Genomic DNA, 16,004 nt, shown 5'->3' with positions numbered 1-16,004 from the left:
CCAGTGTCTGAGTACCTGCCTCAGTCAACCATTCTCACATCTGTGAACTTGGTGTCTCAGTATCTGTCACAGTTTATCTTACAGCACCATTAAACCTTATGACAACTGGAAACCTCTTGTCAGAGTTTCTGCCACAGTTTATTGTACAAAACTGTAAACTTTCTCCAAACTGTGAACCCAGTGTAACGGTCTCTGCCTCAGTCTGCCGTACATCACCATTAAACCTTCTCCTTACTGTGAACCTGGTGTTACAGTATCTGACACAGTTTATCGTACATCACTTTTTAACCATTTCACTACTGTGAACACAGTGTCACAAAATATGCCTGAGTCTACCATATATCACCATTAAACCATCTCTCCACTTTAAACTCGGTCACCATATCCACCAAAGTTTATCGTACGTCACTATTTAAACTTCTCAACACTGTGAAACCTTTGTCACAGGATCTGTCTAACTCTACTGAACATCACCGTTAATCTTTCTCCCCACTATGAGACCCGTGTTACTGTATTTGGCACAGTTTATTGTACATCACTGTTAAACCCTCTCAACACTGTGTACCTGATATCATAATATCTGCTTCAGTTTACAGTACATCACTGTTAAACCATCTCCTAACTGTCAAATTGGAGTCACTGCATCTGGCAGGAAGACCATTCTACATCCGGCATCTGGCAGGTGGACCATTGGAAATCCGACATATGGAAGAAGAACCATTCCAGATCCAGCAACTAGGAAGACCATTCTCCTTCTTGCTTCTGGCAGGCAGACTATTCCTCATCCAGCATATGTCAGATGGACCATTCCATATCGGACATTTTCCAGGAAGGCCATTCCACATCATGAATCTGACAGCAGTCCATTCCACATCCAGAAACTGGCACGAAGTCCATTCCACATCCGGATTCCCACATGAGGAACATTCCACCTCCAACATTTTGCAGGTGTACCATTCCACATCCGGAATCTGGCAGAGGAACATTCCACATCCAGCATCTGACAGGCAGACCATTCCACATCCGGCATCTGGCAGGTAGTCAATTCTAAATCCGGCATCTCGTTGGCAGACCAGTCCAAATCTGGCATCTGGCAGGCCAACCGCTCCACATTCAGCATCTGGCAGGTATACCATTCCACATCTGGCATTTGGCAGGAAACCAATCCACATCTGGCAATTGAAAGCTGGACCAATCCAATCCACATCTGGCATTCTACAGGAGTACCATTCTACAATCGGCATCTGGCAGGCAGACAATTTCACATCAGGCATTTTTCAGGCAGACCATTCCATATCTGGCATCTGTCGACCATTCAATATCCAGTGTTTGGCAGGTGGACCATTTCACATCTGGCATCTGTTAATTGGACAATTTCACATCTGGCAGTAGGACCATACCATATCTGGCATCTGGTAGGTGGACCATTCCGTCTGCAATTTGTCAGGATGACCATTCCACCTCTGCATCTGGCAGGTGGACTATTCCACATTAACATCAGCCAGGCAGGACATTCCACATCTGTCATCTGGCAGGAGGACAATTCCACCTCTGATATCTGGCAAGTGGACAATTTCACATCTGAAATCTGGTAGGCAGACAATTCCACATCTGGCATCTGGCACGATGACCATTCAACCTCAGGCATCTGGCAGATGGACTATTCCACTACAGCGTCAGCCAGGTGGCTCATTCCACATCCAGCATCTGGCAGGAGTACCATTATACATTCAGCATCTGGCAGGCATACCATTTCACATCAGGCATTTTTCAGATGGATCATTCCATATCTGGTATCTGTCGACCATTCACCATCCAGCATCTGGCAGGTGGACTATTTCACATCTGGCATCTGTCAAGTGAACCATTCCACATATGGCAGGAGGACAATACCATATCTGGCACCTTCTAGGCGGACCATTCCACATTTGCAATTTGTCAGGATGACCATTCAACCTCCAGCATCTGGCAGGTGGACTATTCCACACCAGCATCAGCCACGCAGACCATTCCACATCTGGCATCTGGCATGAATTCCATTCCACATCCAGCATCTGTCCAGAAGATAATTCTACATTTGGCATATGGCCGGTGAACCATTACACATCTGGCAACTGGCAAGTGGACGTTTCCAGATCCAGCAAATGGCAGGAAGCTGATATGACATTTGACATCTGACATGCAGACCATTCTGCATCCGGCATCTGACAAGTGGTCCATTCCAAATCCGGCGTCTCACAGGTAGACCATTGCACATCTGGCATCTGTCAGGTAGACTAGTCAATATCTGACCTCAAGTGGGTGGACAATGCCACATCTGGCATCTGGCCAGACGACCACTCCACATCCTGCATCTAGGAAAAACACCATTCCACATCTGGCATCTGACAGCAAACCATTCCTCATCCGGCAACTGTGGTCTATTCCACTCCAGCAAACTATTCCTCATCTGGCAACGTGGTCTATTCCACTCCAGCATCAGCCAGGCAGACCATTCCATATCTTTCATCAGTCAGGTCCATCATTCCACATTTGCAACTGGGAGGCGGACCAGACCATTACACATCTGGCATCCCTCAGGCGGTCCATTCTACATCTGGCATCTGGTAGGCGGACCATTCAACATCTGGCATGTGGCAGGAAGACCATTCCACCTCCGGCATCTGTCTGGTGGACCAATCCACATCCAGCAACTGGCATGCGGAATATTCCACATGTGGCATCTGGCAGGAGGACTTCCACATGCCATCTGGCAGGAGGTCCTTTCCAAATCTGGCATTTGACCAGAAGATCATTCCACATCTGGCATCTGGCAGGCGGACCATTCCACATCCAGCATCTGGCAGGAGGACTATTCCATTTAAGGCATCTGGCAGGCGGAACTTTCCAAACCTGGCATCTGGCCATAAGACCATTCTACATCTGGCATCTGGCAGGCGGACCATTCCACATCCAGCATCTGGCAGTTTGACCATTTCACATCCAGCATCTGGCAGGTGGTCCTTTCCACATCCGGTATATGGCAGGCGGACCATTCCACATCCAGCATCTTGCAGATGGACTATTCCACATCCGGCATCCTGAAGTGCTCTCGGCAATGGGTAAAGTAGTACCTCTCACTTTGTTCGTTTTAGATTGGTCACAATGTTTGAGCTTCTGAAAGAAAACAGACACACACACTGAGAGCACTTTAGTTTATACAAAACTTTATTACTAAATCTGAAGCTGAATTCAAAGTACAATATCACATCTCCAGGTCACACTGATAAAATTACTCACATAACAAGCTTACACTGTGGGACTCAGTAACATAAAATGTACAATATGGGATTTACAAAGAAAACATGATTATACAATGGAACTCACTCACGTAACAAGGTTACACTGTGGAACTCACTAACAAAACATTTTCAATGTCGAACCCAGTGATATAACAAGGTCAGAATGTGGGACTCACTCACATAACAAGGTAGGACGGTGGGTAAAAATTACATCACGTTCCTTCTGTGGAACTCATTCAAATAACAAAGTTAAGTTGTGTAATCCCCCTCAATAAGAAAATTAAACTGTGGGAATCTCTCATATAATAGGTTTGCAATGTGGAACTCACTAGCACATCAATATCACACTGTGGAACTAACTCAAATAGCAAGGTCACACTGTGAAAGTCACCAACATCACAAGCTCACACTCTGGTCCTCAATCAATTCACCAGTTTTCACTGTGGGACTCACTGACATAACATGGTTTGAATGTGGAACTCACTCACAGAACCAGTCCACACTGTGAAAATCACTCACTTTACATTTTCAATGTCGAACTCACTGACATAACCAGGTCAAACTGTGCGACTCACTCACAGAACATGAGAACACTGTGGGAATCCCTCAAATAACAATGTTACACCGTGAAACTGACTCAGATAACAAGCTTACACTGTGGAACTCTCTCACATAAAAAATTTACACTGTGGGAATCAATCACATAAAAAGTTTAAACAGTGGGAATCAAACACATAACGTCACACTGTCGAATTCTCTGACATACCAATATTACACTGTGAGACTCACTAACTAGCCAGGTTGAATCTGAGGAATTCTCTTCCATAATGATGTCACACTTTGAAACTCACTCAGATAATAAGGTCACACTGTTGGACTCACTAACATAACATTTTCAATATAGAATTTAGTGAAATTACAAGGTCGCACTGTGTAAATTATTCAAAAAACAAGTTTACACTGTGGGAGTCACTAACATGAAGTTTACAATATGGGATTCACTAAGTGAACAAAATTATACTGTGCAACTCTCTCACATGACAAATTTACACTGTGGAACAGACTCACATAACACGGTTACACTGTGGAGCTGACTCACCTAAAAAGGTTGCACTGAGGAACTCACTAACATCACATTTTCAATATCGAATTTAGCGAAATTACAAGGTTACACTGTGAAACTCACCCACATAACAAGTTTACACGGTGGGAATCTCACACATAACAATGTCACACTGTCAAACTCACTCTATACCAATGTTACACTCTGAGGCCCACTAACTAGACAGGTTGACACTGTGGAATTCACTTCCATAACAATGTCACACTTTCAAACACACTGACATTACAAGGTCAAATGGTGAGACTCACTCACACTGTGGAACACACTCACCTAAAAAAGTTGCACTGAGGAACTCACAAACATAACATTTTCAAAACTGAATTTAGCAAAATTACAAGGTTACACTGTGAAACTCACCCACATAACAAATTTACACCTTGGGAATCTCACACATAAAATGTCACACTGTCGAACGCACTCCATACCAATGTTACACCCTGAGACCCACTAAGTAGAAAGGTTGACACTGTGGAAATCTCTTCCATAACAATGTCACACTTTCAAACTCACTGACATTACAAGTTTACTCTGTGGGAATTTCTCACATAATAAGGTCAATTTGTGGGACTCACATAATAAGGTCACACTGTGAAAATTACTCACATAACAAATTTACACTGTGGGACTCACTAACATAAAGTTTACAATATGGGATGCCCTAAGTACCCAAAATTATACTGTGGAACTCTCCAAAATAACACGGTTACACTGTGGAACACACTCACCTAAACATGTTTCATTGAGGAACTCACTAACATAACATTTTCAATATCGAATTTAGCAAAATTACAAGGTTAGACTGTGAAACTCACCCACATAACAAGTTTACACTCTGGGAATCTCACACATAACAATGTCACACAGTCAAACTCACTCTCTACCAATGTTACACTCTGAGGCTCACTGACTAGACAGGTTGACACTGGGGAATTCACTTCCATAACATCGTCACACTTTGAAACTCTCTCATATAACAAGGTCAAATGGTGGGACACACTCACACTGTGGAACACACTCACCTAAAAAAGGTGCACTGAGGAACTCACTAACATCACATTTTCAATGTCGAATTTAGCAAAATTAAAAGGTTACACTGTGAAACTCAGACACATAACAAGTTTACATGGTGGGAATCACTCACAATAAGGTCACACTGTGTAAATGATTCACAAATCAAGTTAACACTGTGGGACTCACTTACATGAAGTTTACAATATGGGATTCCCTAAGTGAACAAAATTGGACTGTGAAACTCTCTCACATGACAAGTTTACACTGTGGAACTGACTCACATAACAAGGATATTCTGTGGCCTCACTCACCTAAAAAGGTTACACTGAGGAACTGACTAACATCACATTTTCAATATCGAATTTAGCGAAATTAAAAGGTAACACTGTGAAACTCAGACACAAAACAAGTTTACACGGTGGGACTCTCACACATAACAATGTCACATTGTCAAACTCACTCTATACCAATGTTACACTCTGAGGCCCACTAACTAGACAGGTTGACACTGTGGAATTCACTTCCATAACAATGTTAAACTTTCTAACTCACTGACATTACAAGGTCAAATGGTGAGACTCACTCGCACTGTGGAACACACTCACCTAAAAAAGTTGCACTGAGGAACTCACTAACATAACATTTTCAAAACTGAATTTAGCAAAATTATTAGGTTACACTGTGAAACTCACCCACATAACAAATTTACACCTTGGGAATCTCACACATAAAATGTCACACTGTCGAACGCACTCCATACCAATGTTACACCCTGAGACTCACTAAGTAGAAAGGTTGACACTGTGGAAATCTCTTCCATAACAATGTCACACTTTCAAACTCACTGACATTACAAGTTTACTCTGTGGGAATTTCTCACATAATAAGGTCACACTGTCTAAATTACTCACACAACAAGTTTACTCTGTGGGACACACTAACATATAGTTTGGAATATAGGTTACACTAAGTAAACAAAATTGTACTGTGAAACTCTCTCACATGACGTTTACACTGTGGGACTGACTCACATAACACGGTTACACTGTGGAACTCACTCACAAAACAAATTTATACTGTCAATCGTCAGATGTGGATTTGTTTGCTGCCAAATTCCAGATGTGGAATGGTACTCTTGCCAGATACTGAATGTGGAGTGGTTGGCCTGCCAGATGCCAGATTTGGACTGGTCTGCCAGTGAGATGCCGGATTTAGAATTGACTACCTGCCAGATGCTAGATGTGGAATGGTCTGCCAGTAAGATGCTGAATCTGGTATCATCTTCCTGCCATTTGCTGGACATGGACTGCTCTGCCTAACAGATGCCAGATGTGGAATTGTCCATCTGGAAGACGCTGGATGTGGAATGTTCCTCTGACACATTCCAGATTTGGAATGGTACATCTGCCAGATGGTCCTCATGTGAGAATGTGGATGTACAATATAATTCGTGCCAGATGCTAGATGTGGAATTGTCCACCTGCAAGATGTCGGAGGTATAATTGTCCACCTGCGAGTCGCCAGATGTGGAATGTTCCACCAGCCAGATGCCGGAGGTGGAATGGCCCTTCTGTGAGAATCCTGATGTGGAATGGACTTTGTACCAGATGCCGGACGTGTAATGGTACAGCGGCGAGATTCCGGATGTAGAATGATCTTCTGGACGGATGCCGGATGTGGAATGAAATCGTGCCAGATGTGAAATGGTATGCTTGTCAGTTGCAAGATGTGGAATGGTCCTCTACCAGATGCTGGATATGGAATGGTCTGCCTGGCTGATGCTGGAGTGGAATAGACCACCTGCCAGTTGCAGGATGGGGAATGGTTTGCTGCCAGGTGCCAGATGTAGAATGTTTTTTTTCTTCCCAGATGCAGGATGTGGAGTGGTCGGCCTGCCAGATGCCAGATGTGGCATTGTCCACCCACTTGATGCCAGATATTGACTAGTCTGCCTGATAGACGCCAGATGTGGACTGGTCTGCCAGCGAGATGTCGCATTTGGAATTGACTACCTGCCAGATGCTGGATGTGGAATGGTCTGCCTGTAAAATGCTGAATCTGGGATCATCTTCCTGCCATTTGCTGGAATTGGACTGCTCAGCCTAACAGATGATGGATGTGGAATTGTCCACCTGGAAGATGCTGGATGTGGAATGTTCCTCTGACACATTCCGGATGTTGAATGGTACATCTGCCAGATGCCGGAGGTGGAATGTTCCTCATGTGAGACTCTGGATGTACAATATAATTCGTGCCAGATGCCAGATGTGGAATTGTATGCTTGCCATATCCCGGAGGTTTAATTGTCCACCTGCAAAAGCCCAAATGTGGAATGGTCTGCCAGCCAGATACCAGATGTGGAATGGTTCACCTGCCAGATGCCGGAGGTGGAATGTTCCTTCTGTGAGGAATCCGGATGTGGAATGGACTTCTATACAGATGCTGGATGTGTAATGGTACAGCGGCGAGATGCCAGAGTAGAATGATCTTCTGGACAGATACCAGATGTGGAATGGAATTCGTGCCAGATGCCAGATGTGAAATGGTACAGCGGTGAATTTAAAGTGTGGGACTCACTCACCTAAAAAGGTTGCACTGAGGAACTCACTTACATAACTTTTTCAATATCGAATTTAGCAAAATTACAAGGTTACACTGTGAAACTCAGACACATAACAAGTTAACACTGTGGGACTCACTTACATGAAGTTTACAATATGGGATTCCCTAAGTGAACAAAATTGGACTGTGAAACTCTCTCACATGACAAGTTTACACTGTGGAACTGACTCACATAACAAGGTTATACTGTGGCCTCACTCACCTAAAAAGGTTACACTGAGGAACTGACTAACATCACATTTTCAATATCGAATTTAGCGAAATTAAAAGGTAACACTGTGAAACTCAGACACATAACAAGTTTACACGGTGGGACTCTCACACATAACAATGTCACACTGTCAAACTCACTCTATACCAATGTTACACTCTGAGGCCCACTAACTAGACAGGTTGACACTGTGGAATTCACTTCCATAACAATGTCACACTTTCAAACTCACTGACATTACAAGGTCAAATGGTGAGACTCACTCACACTGTGGAACACACTCACCTAAAAAAGTTGCACTGAGGAACTCACTAACATAACATTTTCAAAACTGAATTTAGCAAAATTACAAGGTTACACTGTGAAACTCACCCACATAACAAATTTACACCTTGGGAATCTCACACATAAAATGTCACACTGTCGAAAGCACTCCATACCAATGTTACACCCTGAGACTCACTAAGTAGAAAGGTTGACACTGTGGAAATCTCTTCCATAACAATGTCACACTTTCAAACTCACTGACATTACAAGTTTACTCTGTGGGAATTTCTCACATAATAAGGTCAATTTGTGGGACTCACATAATAAGGTCACACTGTGAAAATGACTCACATAACAAATTTACACTGTGGGACTCACTAACATAAAGTTTACAATATGGAATGCCCTAAGTACCCAAAATTATACTGTGGAACTCTCCAAAATAACACGGATACACTGTGGAACACACTCACCTAAACATGTTTCATTGAGGAACTCACTAACATAACATGTTCAATATCGAATTTAGCAAAATTACAAGGTTACACTGTGAAACTCACCCACATAACAAGTTTACACTGTGGGAATCTCACACATAACAATGTCACACAGTCAAACTCACTCTCTACCAATGTTACACTCTGAGGCTAACTAACGAGACAGGTTGACACTGTGGAATTCACTTCCATAACAACATCACACTTTCAAACTCTCTCATATAACAAGGTCAAACGGTGGGATTCACTCGCATAACAAGGTCACACTGTGTAAATTACAGAACAATTTGACACTGTGGGACACACTAACATATAGTTGAGAATATGGGTTTCACAAAGTAAACAAAATTATACTGTGCATCTCTCTCACATGACGTTTACACTGTGGAACTCACTCACCTAAAAAAGTTGCACTGAGGAACTCACGAACAAATAATATCGAATTTTTCAAAATTACAAGGTGACACAGTGAAACTCAGACAAATAAAAGTTTACATGGTGGGAATCACTCACATAATAAGGTCACACTGTCTAAATTACTCACACAACAAGTTTATTCTGTGGGACACACTAACATATAGTTTGGAATATGGCTTACACTAAGTAAACAAAATTGTACTGTGAAACTCTCTCACATGACGTTTACACTGTGGAACTGACTCACATAACACGATTACACTGTGGAACTGACTCACATAACACGGTTACACTGTGGAACTCACTCACACAACAAATTTATACTGTCAATCGCCGTATGTCGATTTGTTTGCTGCCAAATGCCAGATGTGGAATGGTACTCCTGCCAGATACTGAATGTGGAGTGGTTGACCTGCCAGATGCCATATTTGGACTGGTCTGCCAGTGAGATGCCGGATTTAGAATTGACTACCTGCCAGATGCTAGATGTGGAATGGTCTGCCAGTAAGATGCTGAATCTGGTATCACCTTCCTGCCATTTGCTGGACATGGACTGCTCTGCCTAACAGATGCCAGATGTGGAATTGTCCATCTGGAAGACGCTGGATGTGGAATGTTCCTCTGACACATTCCGGATTTGGAATTGTACATCTGCCCGATGGTCCTCATGTGAGAATGTGGATGTACAATATAATTCGTGCCAGATGCTAGATGTGTAATTGTCCACCTGCAAGATGTCGGAGGTATAATTGTCCACCTGCGAGTCGCCAAATGTGGAATGTTCCACCTTCCAGATGCCGGAGGTGGAATGGTCCTTCTGTGAGAATCCGGATGTGGAATGGACTTTGTACCAGATGCCGGAGGTGTAATGGTACAGCGGCGAGATGCCGGATGTAGAATGATCTTCAGGACGGATGCCGGATGTGGAATGAAATTCGTGCCAGATGTGAAATGGTATGCTTGTCAGTTGCAGGATGTGGAATGGTCCTCTGCCAGATGCTGGATATGGAATGGTCTGCCTGGCTGATGCTGGAGTGGAATAGACCACCTGCCAGTTGCAGGATGGGGAATGGTTTGCTGCCAGATACCAGATGTAGAATGGTTTTTTTCTTCCCAGATGCAGGATGTGGAGTGGTCGGCCTGCCAGATGCCAGATGTGGCATTGTCCACCCACTTGATGCCAGATATTGACTAGTCTGCCTGATAGACGCCAGATGTGGACTGGTCTGCCAGCGAGATGTCGCATTTGGAATTGACTACCTGCCAGATGCTGGATGTGGAATGGTCTGCCTGTAAAATGCTGAATCTGGGATCATCTTCCTGCCATTTGCTGGAATTGGACTGCTCAGCCTAACAGATGATGGATGTGGAATTGTCCACCTGGAAGATGCTGGATGTGGAATGTTCCTCTGACACATTCCGGATGTTGAATGGTACATCTGCCAGATGCCGGAGGTGGAATGTTCCTCATGTGAGACTCTGGATGTACAATATAATTCGTGCCAGATGCCAGATGTGGAATTGTATGCTTGCCATATCCCGGAGGTTTAATTGTCCACCTGCAAAAGCCCAAATGTGGAATGGTCTGCCAGCCAGATTCCAGATGTGGAATGGTTCACCTGCCAGATGCCGGAGGTGGAATGTTCCTTCTGTGAGGAATCCGGATGTGGAATGGACTTCTATACAGATGCTGGATGTGTAATGGTACAGCGGCGAGATGCCAGAGTAGAATGATCTTCTGGACAGATACCAGATGTGGAATGGAATTCGTGCCAGATGCCAGATGTGAAATGGTACAGCGGTGAATTTAAAGTGTGGGACTCACTCACCTAAAAAGGTTGCACTGAGGAACTCACTTACATAACTTTTTCAATATCGAATTTAGCAAAATTACAAGGTTACACTGTGAAACTCAGACACATAACAAGTTTACATGGTGGGAATCACTCACAATAAGGTCACACTGTGTAAATGATTCACAAATCAAGTTAACACTGTGGGACTCACTTACATGAAGTTTACAATATGGGATTCCCTAAGTGAACAAAATTGGACTGTGAAACTCTCTCACATGACAAGTTTACACTGTGGAACTGACTCACATAACAAGGTTATACTGTGGCCTCACTCACCTAAAAAGGTTACACTGAGGAACTGACTAACATCACATTTTCAATATCGAATTTAGCGAAATTAAAAGGTAACACTGTGAAACTCAGACACATAACAAGTTTACACGGTGGGACTCTCACACATAACAATGTCACACTGTCAAACTCACTCTATACCAATGTTACACTCTGAGGCCCACTAACTAGACAGGTTGACACTGTGGAATTCACTTCCATAACAATGTCACACTTTCAAACTCACTGACATTACAAGGTCAAATGGTGAGACTCACTCACACTGTGGAACACACTCACCTAAAAAAGTTGCACTGAGGAACTCACTAACATAACATTTTCAAAACTGAATTTAGCAAAATTACAAGGTTACACTGTGAAACTCACCCACATAACAAATTTACACCTTGGGAATCTCACACATAAAATGTCACACTGTCGAACGCACTCCATACCAATGTTACACCCTGAGACTCACTAAGTAGAAAGGTTGACACTGTGGAAATCTCTTCCATAACAATGTCACACTTTCAAACTCACTGACATACAAGTTTACTCTGTGGGAATTTCTCACATAATAAGGTCAATTTGTGGGACTCACATAATAAGGTCACACTGTGAAAATGACTCACATAACAAATTTACACTGTGGGACTCACTAACATAAAGTTTACAATATGGAATGCCCTAAGTACCCAAAATTATACTGTGGAACTCTCCAAAATAACACGGATACACTGTGGAACACACTCACCTAAACATGTTTCATTGAGGAACTCACTAACATAACATGTTCAATATCGAATTTAGCAAAATTACAAGGTTACACTGTGAAACTCACCCACATAACAAGTTTCTTTCTTTGGCTTGGCTTCGCGGACGAAGATTTATGGAGGGGGTAAAAAGTCCACGTCAGCTGCAGGCTCGTTTGTGGCTGACCAGTCCGATGCGGGACAGGCAGACACGATTGCAGCGGTTGCAAGGGAAAATTGGTTGGTTGGGGTTGGGTGTTGGGTTTTTCCTCCTTTGCCTTTTGTCAGTGAGGTGGGCTCTGCGGTCTTCTTCAAAGGAGGCTGCTGCCCGCCAAACTGTGAGGCGCCAAGATGCACGGTTTGAGGCGTTATCAGCCCACTGGCGGTGGTCAATGTGGCAGGCACCAAGAGATTTCTTTAGGCAGTCCTTGTACCTTTTCTTTGGTGCACCTCTGTCACGGTGGCCAGTGGAGAGCTCGCCATATAATACGATCTTGGGAAGGCGATGGTCCTCCATTCTGGAGACGTGACCCATCCAGCGCAGCTGGATCTTCAGCAGCGTGGACTCGATGCTGTCGACCTCTGCCATCTCGAGTACCTCGACGTTAGGGGTGTGAGCGCTCCAATGGATGTTGAGGATGGAGCGGAGACAACGCTGGTGGAAGCGTTCTAGGAGCAGTAGGTGGTGCCGGTAGAGGACCCATGATTCGGAGCCGAACAGGAGTGTGGGTATGACAACGGCTCTGTATACGCTTATCTTTGTGAGGTTTTTCAGTTGGTTGTTTTTCCAGACTCTTTTGTGTAGTCTTCCAAAGGCGCTATTTGCCTTGGCGAGTCTGTTGTCTATCTCATTGTCGATCCTTGCATCTGATGAAATGGTGCAGCCGAGATAGGTAAACTGGTTGACCGTTTTGAGTTTTGTGTGCCCGATGGAGATGTGGGGGGGCTGGTAGTCATGGTGGGGAGCTGGCTGATGGAGGACCTCAGTTTTCTTCAGGCTGACTTACAGGCCTTCTCCATTAACAATGGCGTGAAGCAAGGCTGTGTTCTGGCACCAACCCTCTTTTCAATCTTCTTCAGCATGATGCTGAACCAAGCCATGAAAGACCCCAACAATGAAGACGCTGTTTACATCCGGTACCGCACGGATGGCAGTCTCTTCAATCTGAGGCGCCTGCAAGCTCACACCAAGACACAAGAGAAACTTGTCCGTGAACTACTCTTTGCAGATGATGCCGCTTTAGTTGCCCATTCAGAGCCAGCTCTTCAGCGCTTGACGTCCTGCTTTGCGGAAACTGCCAAAAAATAACAAGTTTACACTGTGGGAATCTCACACATAACAATGTCACACAGTCAAACTCACTCTCTACCAATGTTACACTCTGAGGCTAACTAACTAGACAGGTTGACACTGTGGAATTCACTTCCATAACAACATCACACTTTCAAACTCTCTCATATAACAAGGTCAAACGGTGGGATTCACTCGCATAACAAGGTCACACTGTGTAAATTACAGAACAAGTTGACACTGTGGGACACACTAACATATAGTTGAAAATATGGGTTTCACAAAGTAAACAAAATTATACTGTGCATCTCTCTCACATGACGTTTACACTGTGGAACTCACTCACCTAAAAAAGCTGCACTGAGGAACTCACGAACAAATAATATCGAATTTTGCAAAATTACAAGGTGACACAGTGAAACTCAGACAAATAAAAGTTTACATGGTGGGAATCACTCACATAATAAGGTCACACTGTCTAAATTACTCACACAACAAGTTTATTCTGTGGGACACACTAACATATAGTTTGGAATATGTCTTACACTAAGTAAACAAAATTGTACTGTGAAACTCTCTCACATGACGTTTACACTGTGGAACTGACTCACATAACACGATTACACTGTGGAACTGACTCACATAACACGGTTACACTGTGGAACTCACTCACATAACAAATTTATACTGTCAATCGCCGGATGTCGATTTGTTTTCTGCCAAATGCCAGATGTGGAATGGTACTCCTGCCAGATACTGAATGTGGAGTGGTTGGCCTGCCAGATGCCATATTTGGACTGGTCTGCCAGTGAGATGCCGGATTTAGAATTGACTACCTGCCAGATGCTAGATGTGGAATGGTCTGCCAGTAAGATGCTGAATCTGGTATCACCTTCCTGCCATTTGCTGGACATGGACTGCTCTGCCTAACAGATGCCAGATGTGGAATTCTCCATCTGCAAGATGTCGGAGGTATAATTGTCCACCTGCGAGTCGCCAAATGTGGAATGTTCCACCTGCCAGATGCCGGAGGTGGAATGGTCCTTCTGTGAGAATCCGGATGTGGAATGGACTTTGTACCAGATGCCGGAGGTGTAATGGTACAGCGGCGAGATGCCGGATGTAGAATGATCTTCTGGACGGATGCCGGATGTGGAATGAAATTCGTGCCAGATGTGAAATGGTATGCTTGTCAGTTGCAGGATGTGGAATGGTCCTCTGCCAGATGCTGGATATGGAATGGTCTGCCTGGCTGATGCTGGAGTGGAATAGACCACCTGCCAGTTGCAGGATGGGGAATGGTTTGCTGCCAGATGCCAGATGTAGAATGGTTTTTTTCTTCCCAGATGCAGGATGTGGAGTGGTCGGCCTGCCAGATGCCAGATGTGGCATTGTCCACCCACTTGATGCCACATATTGACTAGTCTGCCTGATAGATGCCAGATGTGGACTGGTCTGCCAGCGAGATGTCGCATTTAGAATTGACTACCTGCCAGATGCTGGATGTGGAATGGTCTGCCTGTAAAATGCTGAATCTGGTATCATCTTCCTGCCATTTGCTGGAATTGGACTGCTCAGCCTAACAGATGATGGATGTGGAATTGTCCACCTGGAAGATGCTAGATGTGGAATGTTCCTCTGACACATTCCGGATGTGGAATGGTACATCTGCCAGATGCCGGAGGTGGAATGTTCCTCATGTGAGACTCTGGATGTACAATATAATTCGTGCCAGATGCCAGATGTGGAATTGTATGCATGCCAGATCCTGGAGGTGTAATTGTCCACTTGCAAAAGCCCAAATGTGGAATGGTCTGCCAGCCAGATGCCAGATGTGGAATGGTTCACCTGCCAGATGCCGGAGGTGAAATGGTCCTTCTGTGAGGAATCCGGATGTGGAATGTACTTCATGACAGATGCTGGATGTGTAATGGTACAGCAGCGAGATGCCAGCGTAGAATGATCTTCTGGACAGATACCGGATGTGGAATGGAATTCATGCCAGATGCCAGATGTGAAATGGTACAGCGGTGAATTTAAAGTGTGGGACTCACTCACCTAAAAAGGTTGCACTGAGGAACTCACTAACATAACTTTTTCAATATCGAATTTAGCAAAATTACAAGGTTACACTGTGAAACTCAGACACATAACAAGTTTACATGGTGGGAATCACTCACAATAAGGTCACACTGTGTAAATGATTCACAAATCAAGTTAACACTGTGGGACTCACTTACATGAAGTTTACAATATGGGATTCCCTAAGTGAACAAAATTGGACTGTGAAACTCTCTCACATGACAAGTTTACACTGTGGAACTGACTCACATAACAAGGTTATACTGTGGAGCTCACTCACCTAAAAAGGTTACACTGAGGAACTGACTAACATCACATTTTCAA

Source organism: Narcine bancroftii, unplaced genomic scaffold, assembly GCF_036971445.1.
Source record: "Narcine bancroftii isolate sNarBan1 unplaced genomic scaffold, sNarBan1.hap1 Scaffold_153, whole genome shotgun sequence".
In the NCBI taxonomy this organism is placed as follows: domain Eukaryota; kingdom Metazoa; phylum Chordata; class Chondrichthyes; order Torpediniformes; family Narcinidae; genus Narcine; species Narcine bancroftii.
The sequence above is the reverse complement of the archived record's forward strand: the minus strand, read 5'-3'. Positions refer to the sequence as shown.